Genomic DNA, 10,189 nt, shown 5'->3' on the forward strand with positions numbered 1-10,189 from the left:
TGGAACAGGAAGAAATAGAAAACCTGAACAGGCCAATAACCAGGGAGGAAATTGAAGCAGTCATTAAAAACATCCCAAGACACAAAAGTCCAGGGCCAGATGGCTTCCCTGGGGAATTCTATCAAACGTTTAAAGAAGAAACCATACCTATTCTACTAAAGCTGTTTGGAAAGATAGAAAGAGATGGAGTACTTCCAAATTCGTTCTATGAGGCTAGCATCACCTTAATTCCAAAATGAGACAATGACCCCACCAAAAAGGAGAATTATAGACCAATATCCCTGATGAACATGGATGCAAAAATTCTCAACAAGATACTAGCCAATAGGATCCAACAGTACATTAAGAAGATTATTCACCATGACCAAGTAGGATTTATCCCCGGGACACAAGGCTGGTTCAACACTCATAAAACAATCAATGTGATTCATCATATCAGCAAGAGAAAAACCAAGAACCATAGGATCCTCTCATTAGGTGCAGAGAAAGCATTTAATAAAATACAGCATCCATTCCTGATCAAAACTCTTCAGAGTGTAGGGATAGAGGGAACATTCCTCAACATCTTAAAACCCATCTACGAAAAGCCCACAGCAAATATCATTCTCACTAGGGAAGCACTGGGAGCCTTTCCCCTAAGATCAGGAACAAGACAGGGATGTCCACTCTCCCCACTGCTATTCAACGTAGCAACTGGAAGTCCTAGCCTCAGCAATCAGACAACAAAAAGACATTAAAGGCATTCAAATTGGCAAAGAAGAAGTCAAACTCTCCCTCTTCGCCGATGACATGATACTCTACCTAGAAAACCCAAAAGCCTCCACCCCAAGATTGCTAGAACTCATACAGCAATTTGGCAGCGTGGCAGGATACAAAATCAATGCCCAGAAATCAATGGCATTTCTATACACTAACAATGAGGCTGAAGAAAGAGAAATTAAGGAGTCGATCCCATTTACAGTTGCACCCAAAAGCATAAGATACCTAGGAATAAACCGAACCAAAGAGGTAAAGGATCTATACCCTAAAAACTATAGAACACTTCTGAAAGAAATTGAGGAAGACACAAAGAGATGGAAAAATATTCCATGCTCATGGATTGGCAGAATGAATATTGTGAAAATGTCAATGTTACCCAGGGCAATTGACACATTTAATGCAATCCCTATCAAAATACCATGGACTTTCTTCAGAGAGGTAGAACAAATTATTTTAAGATTTGTGTGGAATCAGAAAAGACCCCGAATAGCCAGGGGAATTTTAAAAAAGAGAAGCATAGCTGGGGACATCACAATGCCAGATTTCAGGCATTGATCACAATGCTGTGGTCATCAAGACAGTGTGGTACTGGCACAAAAACAGACACATAGATCAATGGAACACAATAGAGAATCCAGAAGTGGACCCTGAACTTTATGGTCAACTAATATTTGATAAAGGAGGAAAGACTATCCACTGGAAGAAAGACAGTCTCTTCAATAGATGCTGCTGGGAAAATTGGACATCCACATGCAGAAGAATGAATCTAGACCACTTTCTTGCACCATACACAAAGATAAACTCAAAATGAATGAAAGATCTCAATGTGAGACAAGATTCCATCAAAATCCTTGAGTAGAACACAGGCAACACCCTTTTTGAACTCGGCCACAGTAACTTCTTGCAAGATACATCCATGAAGGCAAAAGAAACAAAAGTAAAAATGAACTATTGGGACTTCATCAAGATAAGAAGCTTTTGCACAGCAAAGGATACAGTCAACAAAACTCAAAGACAACCTACAGAATGGGAGAAGATATTTGCAAAGGACGTATCAGATAAAGGGCTAGTTTCCAAGATCTATGAAGAACTTATTCAACTCAACAAAAAAGAAACAAACAATCCAATCATGAAATGGGCAAAAGACATGAACAGAAATCTCACAGAGGAAAACATAGACATGGCCAACATGCACATAAGAAAATGCTCTGCATCACTGGCCATCAGGGAAATACAAATCAAAACCACGATGAGATACCACCTCACACCAGTGAGAATGGGGAAAATTAACAAGGCAGGAAACCACAAATGTTGGAGAGGATGTGGAGAAAGGGGAACCCTCTTACACTGTTGGTGGGAATGTGAACTGGTGCAGCCACTCTGGAAAACTGTGTGGAGGTTCCTCAAAGAGTTAAAAATAGACCTGCCTTATGACCCAGCAATTGCACTGCTGGGTATTTACCCCAAAGATTCAGATGCAATGAAACGCTGGGACACCTGCACCCCGATGTTTCTAGCAACAATGTCCGCAATAGCCAAACTGTGGAAGGAACCTCGGTGTCCATCAAACGATGAATGGGTAAAGAAGATGGGGTTTATGTATACAATGGAATATTACTCAACCGTTACAGATGACAAATACCCACCATTTGCTTCAACATGGATGGAACTGGAGGATATTATGCTGAGTGAAATAAGTCAATCTTAGAAGGACAAACATTATATGGTCTCATTCATTTGGGGCATATAAATAATAGTGAACGGGAATAGAAGGGAAGGGAGAAGAAATGGGTAGGAAATACCAGAAAGGGAGACAGAACATAAAGACTCCTAACTCTGGGAAACGAACTAGGGGTGATGGAAGGGGAGGAGGGCAGGGGGTGGGGGTGAATGGGTGACGGGCACTGAGGGGGGTTCTTGATGGGATGAGCACTGGGTGTTATTCTGTATGTTGGCAAATTGAACACCAATAAAAATAATTTTATTATTAAAAAAATAAAAATAAAAATAAAATAATAAAATTAAAACCCACATGTGCGTGGGGCTCTGTCCATCTGGATCCTGTGAACAGATTCAGATAACCCCCAACCAGGGTGTGGAACTATACCATTACCCATCACCACACCACCTCTTAAGAATCACACCTTTCAGAAAGGTGAAATCACATCTTCCATTTTTCTGCTAAGCAGCTTCAAAAGCTATCACAACCAACTTTTTCAGAACTTTGAAAATTATTCAAAACTTTGACACAACTCAAGCAGCATCTTTTTCCTTTTTTCAAAATTTTATTTAAATTCTAGTTAGTTGCTGTACATTGTAATATTAGTTTCTGGAGTGGGATCTAGTAGTGGTTCATCACCCAGTGCTTATCACATGTGCCCTCCTTAATCCTCACCCCCATCTAGCCCATCGCCCACTCACATCTCTCTTTCAACCCTTAGTCTGTTCTCAATGGTTAAGAGTCTCTATGGTTTGTCTCCCTCTTTTTTTCCCCCTCCTTTAAGTAAGTTCCCTTGTTTTGTTTTTTTAAATTCTACACAATGAGTGAAATGAGATGTCCCAAAACCTGCAGATGTCAAACTGGAGATCAGGAGAGTTGATGGCATAGTTTCACTCTGAGTCCAAAGGCCTGGGAACAAGAAGAGTCAATGGTGGACATTCCAGTCTAAGGGCAAGAGGAAACCAATGTCCTTGTCAATATTCAGGCAAGGAATGCTTCCTTCTTATGTAGAGAGACAGATAAAAAGAGAATTATTATAAGGAATTTGTTTATACAATAAGGGAGGCTGTGAAATCACCCGGTATTCTTCTTTCTCTGACTGAATTATTTCACTCGGCATAATACCCTCTAGTTCCACCCACCTCATTGCAAATGACACAATTTCATTCTGATCACGATGTCATATTTGGGTCGCATGAATTGAAAGCACTCCCTCAACTTCTATCTTTGGAAGACTTTGTGAATGAGTATTACTTCTTTAAATGTTTGGTAGAATTCACCCCCAAAAGCATTTAGTCTGGGGTTTTTATTTCTGGAACATCTTAAATTTACTCAATCTCTTGTAATAGGTCTATTCAGACATTCTATTTCTACTGGGGTCATTTTAGATAGTCTGTGCCTTTCTAGGAATCAATCCATTTCATCTCAATTTCTCATTAGTTGTCACAGATGTCAATAATGTTCCCACAGAAAACTTTTTTTTTGTAAATAATTACTGATTTTATTATGTGAGTCTTCCTTTTTTCTCATTGTCAGTCTAGCTAGTTTGTCAGTTTTGTTGATCTTGTCTAAGGCCTTCAATTTTGTTGATTTTTCTCTATTTTATTTTGTATTTCATTGATTGGCTCCCATATTCATTATCTCTCCCCCCCCTTTTTTTTCACTGTTGGTTTTGTTTCTGCTTCTTCCTGTTACTTAAGGTGGAGGGTTAGACATGGTTTGAGAACTCTCTCACTTTTCATGTGGGCATTTAAAGTTATACTTACTTTTAAGAGCTGCTTGAGCTATATCTCTTATGCTTTGACATGTTGTGGATGTTGTGCTTTCATTTTAATTTAGTTCACAGTATTTTCTAACTTATCTTGTGATATTTTCTTTGACCCCCTGGTTACTGAGGAGTGTGTTGTTTAATCTCCTCATATTTTCAAATTTCCCAGATTTTATTCTATTATTCATTTCAGGTTTCATTCATTTCGACTAGAGGACATAGTTTTTATGACTTCTTTATTTAAATTTATCAAGGTTTAATTTTTGACCTAGCATATGGTCCATTCTGGAGAATGTTCCATAAGTTGGAAGATGTGTATGCTGCCGCTGTCAGGGGAAGTGTTGTAGAAACCTGTCAAGTCTGGTTAGCTTACAGTATGTTTCAGGCTCATTTATCGTTGCTGGTCTTCAGCTTTGTCATTTTATCCAGTATTGAAAGTGGGCTGTTAAAGTATCCAGCTTAGGGGACGGGGGGGCTCCATGGTTGAGTGTCTGCCTTCAGCTCAGGTCATGATCCCAAGGCCTGGGATCGAGTTCCACATCAGGTTCCCCGCAGGGAGCCTGCTTCTCCCTCTGCCTGTCTCTGCCTCTCTCTGTGTCTCTCACGAATAAATAAAATCTTTTTAAAAAATAAGTAAAGTATCCAGCTTGTTATTGTTTGTCTGCTTTTCCCTTCAATTCTGTCAGTTCCTGAAACAGGAATTTCGGGACTCTGTTTTCAAGTGGCTATATAACTATTGCATCTTCATGACACATAACACAATTCATGATGAACTGATGCTTTTATTATTTTCAAATGTCACTTTTTAAAAGATCTTATTTATTTGAGAGAGAGAGTGTGTGTGTGTGTGTGAGAGAGAGAGAGAGCCCAAGGGGGGAGCAGGAGTAGCAGACTCCCCACTGAGCAAGGACACACCCCCCCCCCCCCCCCGACTCAGGGCTCCATCCCAGGACCCTGGGATCATGACCCAAGCCAAAGGCACATGCGCATATGACTGAGCCACCCAGCCACCCGTCAAATGTCATTTTTTTTTACCTCTAGTAATATCTTTTGTTTTGAAGCCCTAATGATGCCCTGAGCAGAGAATCCAGCCACACCATTCTAGACTCCTGACCTACAAAGTGTGAGATGACAAATAGCTGTTTTTATGCAAGCTGACAGGTTTGTAATCATTTGTTATGCACCAATAGGAAACAAATACAGATCTTAGTACCAAGTGTGAGCTGCTGTTTTAATATCTACCTAAGTGTGTGGTGGCTTTGGAATCAGGCAGAGGGTGGTGGCTGGAAGCACTCTGGGGACATGGTAGAAAAAGCCTAGACTGGATTGATGGAAATGTGGTGGGAATGTGGACACTGGGGACACTAAAGACGAGTGTGCTGTTGGGAACTGGGGGGAAGGAGGCTCCTCACTGTACAGTGGGAGAAGGCTTAGCAAAACTTGTGTCACAGGGAGCCTGGGTTTCTTCTTGCTTTTACAGGGAAAATGAAAGAGGAAACATGACTGGGAGAAGAGCTGTTTAACAACAAATCCCCACGGCATGATGATTTTGGAAATTCCCCTCCATGCTCCTGTTGTATGTGCAGTTTCTCCTTTACACTGTACAATAGCATTCAGTCACATCAATGTGCTGGTTTGTGCACATCTTCCTGTGTGATTTCCTTACCTGTACATGGCTGCTGTGCTGTTACCATCAGAAATATGACATTCCTTTGTACTGACCCCAAATACAAGTGTGTGTGTATTGCCTTATGCAACTGTTTTTTAAACGAGTAAAGGGGTCGTAGGAGAAGATACATGCATTATGTGGCTTCTTTTTTCCTCAAAGATTTATTTATTTGAGAGAGAGAGAGAGAGCGCACACAGTAGTAGCAGGGGCAGAAGAAGAGGGAAAGAGCATCTCAAGCAGACTCTGTGCTGAGCATGGAGCCCAACATGGGGTTTGTTCTTATGACCCTGATATCAAGACCTAAGCCAAACCAAGAGTCAGACACTTAACCGACTGCACCCCCCAGGTGCCCCCATTATGTAGTCTCTCAGAATGAGCTACAGAAGACCTATTGCAGAGTGCTTAATTTCTTCGCATGCACCCTAATGGCCATCTGTTGTCACATGCTTTCAACACAAAGAATTTTCCTGAGTAAGTCTTGTGAAGCAGGTCTGCTAGCACCAAATTCTTTCAGCTCTTGTTTATCTGGGAATGTTTTTATTATGCCTTCATTTTTTAAAGATTACTTTGCTGGATATAAAATTCCTGGTTGATAGGTTTTTTTTCTCACCAGAACTTTGAGCATGTTATTCACTGCCTTCTGGCTACCATCATCTACTTGTGAATACTGTTCAAAATATCTGTGATGACAAAATGCCTCGATCATTTTTGCCTGACACAGCCTTTACACTTTTTTTAAGATTTTGATTTTTTTTAAGTAATTTCTACACTAAAAGTGGAGCTTGAACTCACAACCCCATGATCAAGAGTTGCATGCTCCACGAACCAAGCCAGCCAGGTGCCCTCTGAGGAAATCTTAACTTCCATTTCACTTTTGAAGGATAATTTCACTAAATACATAATTTTAGGTCAGTGGATATTTTCCTTTCTCAACATTTAAATACCCCATTGCCATCTCTTCTTGCATGTGTAGTGTCTGAGGAAAGGTTGAGGGTAGTTCTTGACATTGCTCCTCTATGGGAAGGATTTTCCCTCTGATGCCTTTCAAGATTTCTTCTGTCTTTAATTTTCTTCTGCATTGAATATGATATGCCTAGGTGTATATTTTTTTTATTCATCCTGTTTGATACTCTATGAGATTCCTGGATCTGTGGTTTGGTGTCTATCATTAGTTTTGGGAAATTCTCAGTTATTATAGCTTCAAATATGTTTTATATTCCTTTCTCTCTTTCCTCTTCTGATATTCCCATCATGTGTATGTCATATCTCTTATGATTGTCCCATAGTTTTGCGGCATTCTGTTCTTTTTTTTTTTTTTTCACGTTGCCTGTTGGTTTGGACACATCTTCAGCATCCGCGACTGTTCCCATGGCTGTGTCATCTGCTGATAAGCCCAGCAAACGCAGTCTTCATTTCTGTGACAGATTTTTTTATTTATAACATTGCCTTTAAGCCCCCTCCTTAGCACTTCAATCTCTCTGCTCACACTGCCCATCTGTTCCTTATGCTGTCTGCTTTATCCACCAGAGACCTTAGCATATGAGCCATAATTTATGTTCCTGGTCTGGTAATTCCAGCATCTTTGCCAGCTTCAGGCCTGGTTCTGTTGCTATTCTGTCTCTTCACACTGGGTTTGGTCCTTCAGCATGCTTTGTAACTATTGTCAAACTGATTAGGGGAAAGGGCCTTTAGTGTGAGGTTTTGTTTGCCTGGCTGTGCTCACTGTTTGCTGCAGCTATGGGCCTGAGGACAGACTTCCTGTGGCATCTCTAACTATTTTATTGTGGTAAAATGCACATAACATAAAATTTACCATCCTAAATATTTTAAAGTGTACGGTTCACTGGCATTAATTACATTCTTATCATAGTGCAACCATCACCACCACGGACCTTGTGATCTTGCAAAATTAAGACTTTATACCCATTAAGTAATACCTCCCCATCCTCTCATCCCCAGCCCCTAGCAACCACCACTGTACTTTCTGTGTCTATTCGACTAGTCTAGGGGCCTCATGTAAGTGGAATACTACAGTATCTGTCACTTTGTGACTAGCTTATTTCACATAACACAGTGTTCTCAAGGTTCATCCAGGTTGTACCATGTGTCAGAAGCTCCTTCCTTTTTAAGGCAAAATAATACTCCATCCTATGGATAGATCATCTTTTAATAGTCCATTCAGCCATTGATGGACACATGGGTGGCTTCCATATTTTAAGGACTATGAATAGTGCTTCTATGAACATGGATGTACAAATATCTCTTCAATATCCTGCTTTCAGTTCTTTGGCTTATGTACCAGCAGTGGAACTGATGGCTCATGGTCATTCTATGTGTAATGTTTCTGAGAATGGCTGTACTATTTTCCACAGTAGCTGCACCATTTTATATTCCTACTGACAGTGCATGAGGGTTCCAATTTCTCCATATCTGCATCAACACTTGTCACTTTCTGTTTTCTTTTAAAAATTCTCATTGTGAGTTGTGTTTCCTCACTTTTTCACATGCCCAGTGCTCTTTGAGTGGATGCCAGATACTGTGAGTTTTACCTTGTGGGTGTAGGATATTTTTGTATTCCTACACATCATTCCCAGCTCTATCTGGGATGCACTAAAGTTATTTGAATATAGACAGGTCTTTCAGGTCTTGCTTTTGGTATCTGACCACATGCCTTATGTAGTGCTCAGTCTGGGGCTAATTCTTCCCCACTTCTGTAGTCAGAACTCAACGAGCACTCTATCCTGTGCTCCGTGAATTATGAGCTCTTCATGGCTGGCTGGAACCACTATTCCCAGCCCTGTGTGAACGAACACTGAGTAGTGTTCCCTCTCATTCTTCTGGGAGGCTTTACCTGGCTTTGGGCAGTTTTTGTATGCATTTGTGCTGATCAATGCTCACCTGAGCACCCACAGGGGGTCCTCTTCAATCCTCCACAGTTCACTTCTGTGTGGTTTTCATACCTCTGGTTCTCTATGTGGAGACTTTGGGCCACCTTGGAGTCCTAAGTCAGGCAGATGTTTTTCCAGATTTCATCTAGGATCCTTCTTCCTGTGCTGTGGCCTGTAAACTGAGACAATCCTGGGGATACTTCCATTTATTTCCTGTCTCTCAAGGATTATAATCATGTACTGCCTGAAGTTCAGCTCCTGAAAACCAGTTTCCTATAATTGTTCTTTTTGTATTTCTTCATGGTTTCAGATGGAAGGTAAATCTGTCCCTGATACTCCATCCTGGCCAGAATCAGAGTTTCTTATGATTTTATTTGAACCAAAATCAAAACAAAAAAATGCACTATTTCCTTAAAAATATATATACACCAATAGCACTGAAGTACATTCATGCTTCCTTTCTGAATTTCCCCTTTCCCTTCCCATTCTGGGTGGTTTCTTCCAACTCATATTCTGGTCCATGGACTCTCTCTTCACCTAGGTCTAAGCTGTTATTAAGGCTGTTCAATGAGTTCTGAATCTTGATCCTGTGCTCAATTCCACCATCAGTTATCCAATATCAGCCAGCTCCTGTGTCTGCATCAGCACCACTGTATTTTAATTACTACAGTGTCATAAGATTTGATATTTGAATGGAAATTGTCTTATTTTTATTTGATTTCACCCTTCCACATGAATTATAACTTTAAGACCAGTCTTTAGTGCACTTTAAAAACTATTCCAGACTTGTGTATGTATGTGCATGGCTTAAAACATATTTATCTTTGACAGTTCTGGGGTCAGGGGTCTGAAGTGAGTCTCATGGGGCTACAATCAACAATTGTGTCTGCAGGACTAATTCTTCTTGGAAGAGAACCCATTCCTTGCTGCTTCCAATTTCCAGAGGCTACCACATGCCTTGGCCAATGACCATATCACTCAATCTCTACTTCCATGGTTACATTGCCTTCTCTTAACATGAATCCTCCTACCTATCTTGTGTAAGGACCCTTGTGTTTTCACACTGGGCCAGTGTGGATACTACATGAAGATATCCCCATCCCAGCACTTAACCTAATCACACCTGCAAAGTCCCTTTTACCATGGGAGGCACATTTTTTACAGTACATGGGGATTAGGATGTGGACAACTTTGGGAACCCATTACTGTCTGCCATGCCATGCCATGCCACTCAAGTAATTGCAAGGTCATAGTTTGATTAAATTCACATTAGACCCATGGGTGGATTTAGAGACAGGTACATTTTTAATATTAAGCCTTTGTATCCATGAACTCTGGATATCTCTCCATTCATTTGTTTTTAACAGCTCATTAGGGGGTCCCTG

The sequence above is a fragment of the Canis aureus genome, chromosome 18 (assembly GCF_053574225.1).
Source record: "Canis aureus isolate CA01 chromosome 18, VMU_Caureus_v.1.0, whole genome shotgun sequence".
NCBI classification, from domain to species: domain Eukaryota; kingdom Metazoa; phylum Chordata; class Mammalia; order Carnivora; family Canidae; genus Canis; species Canis aureus.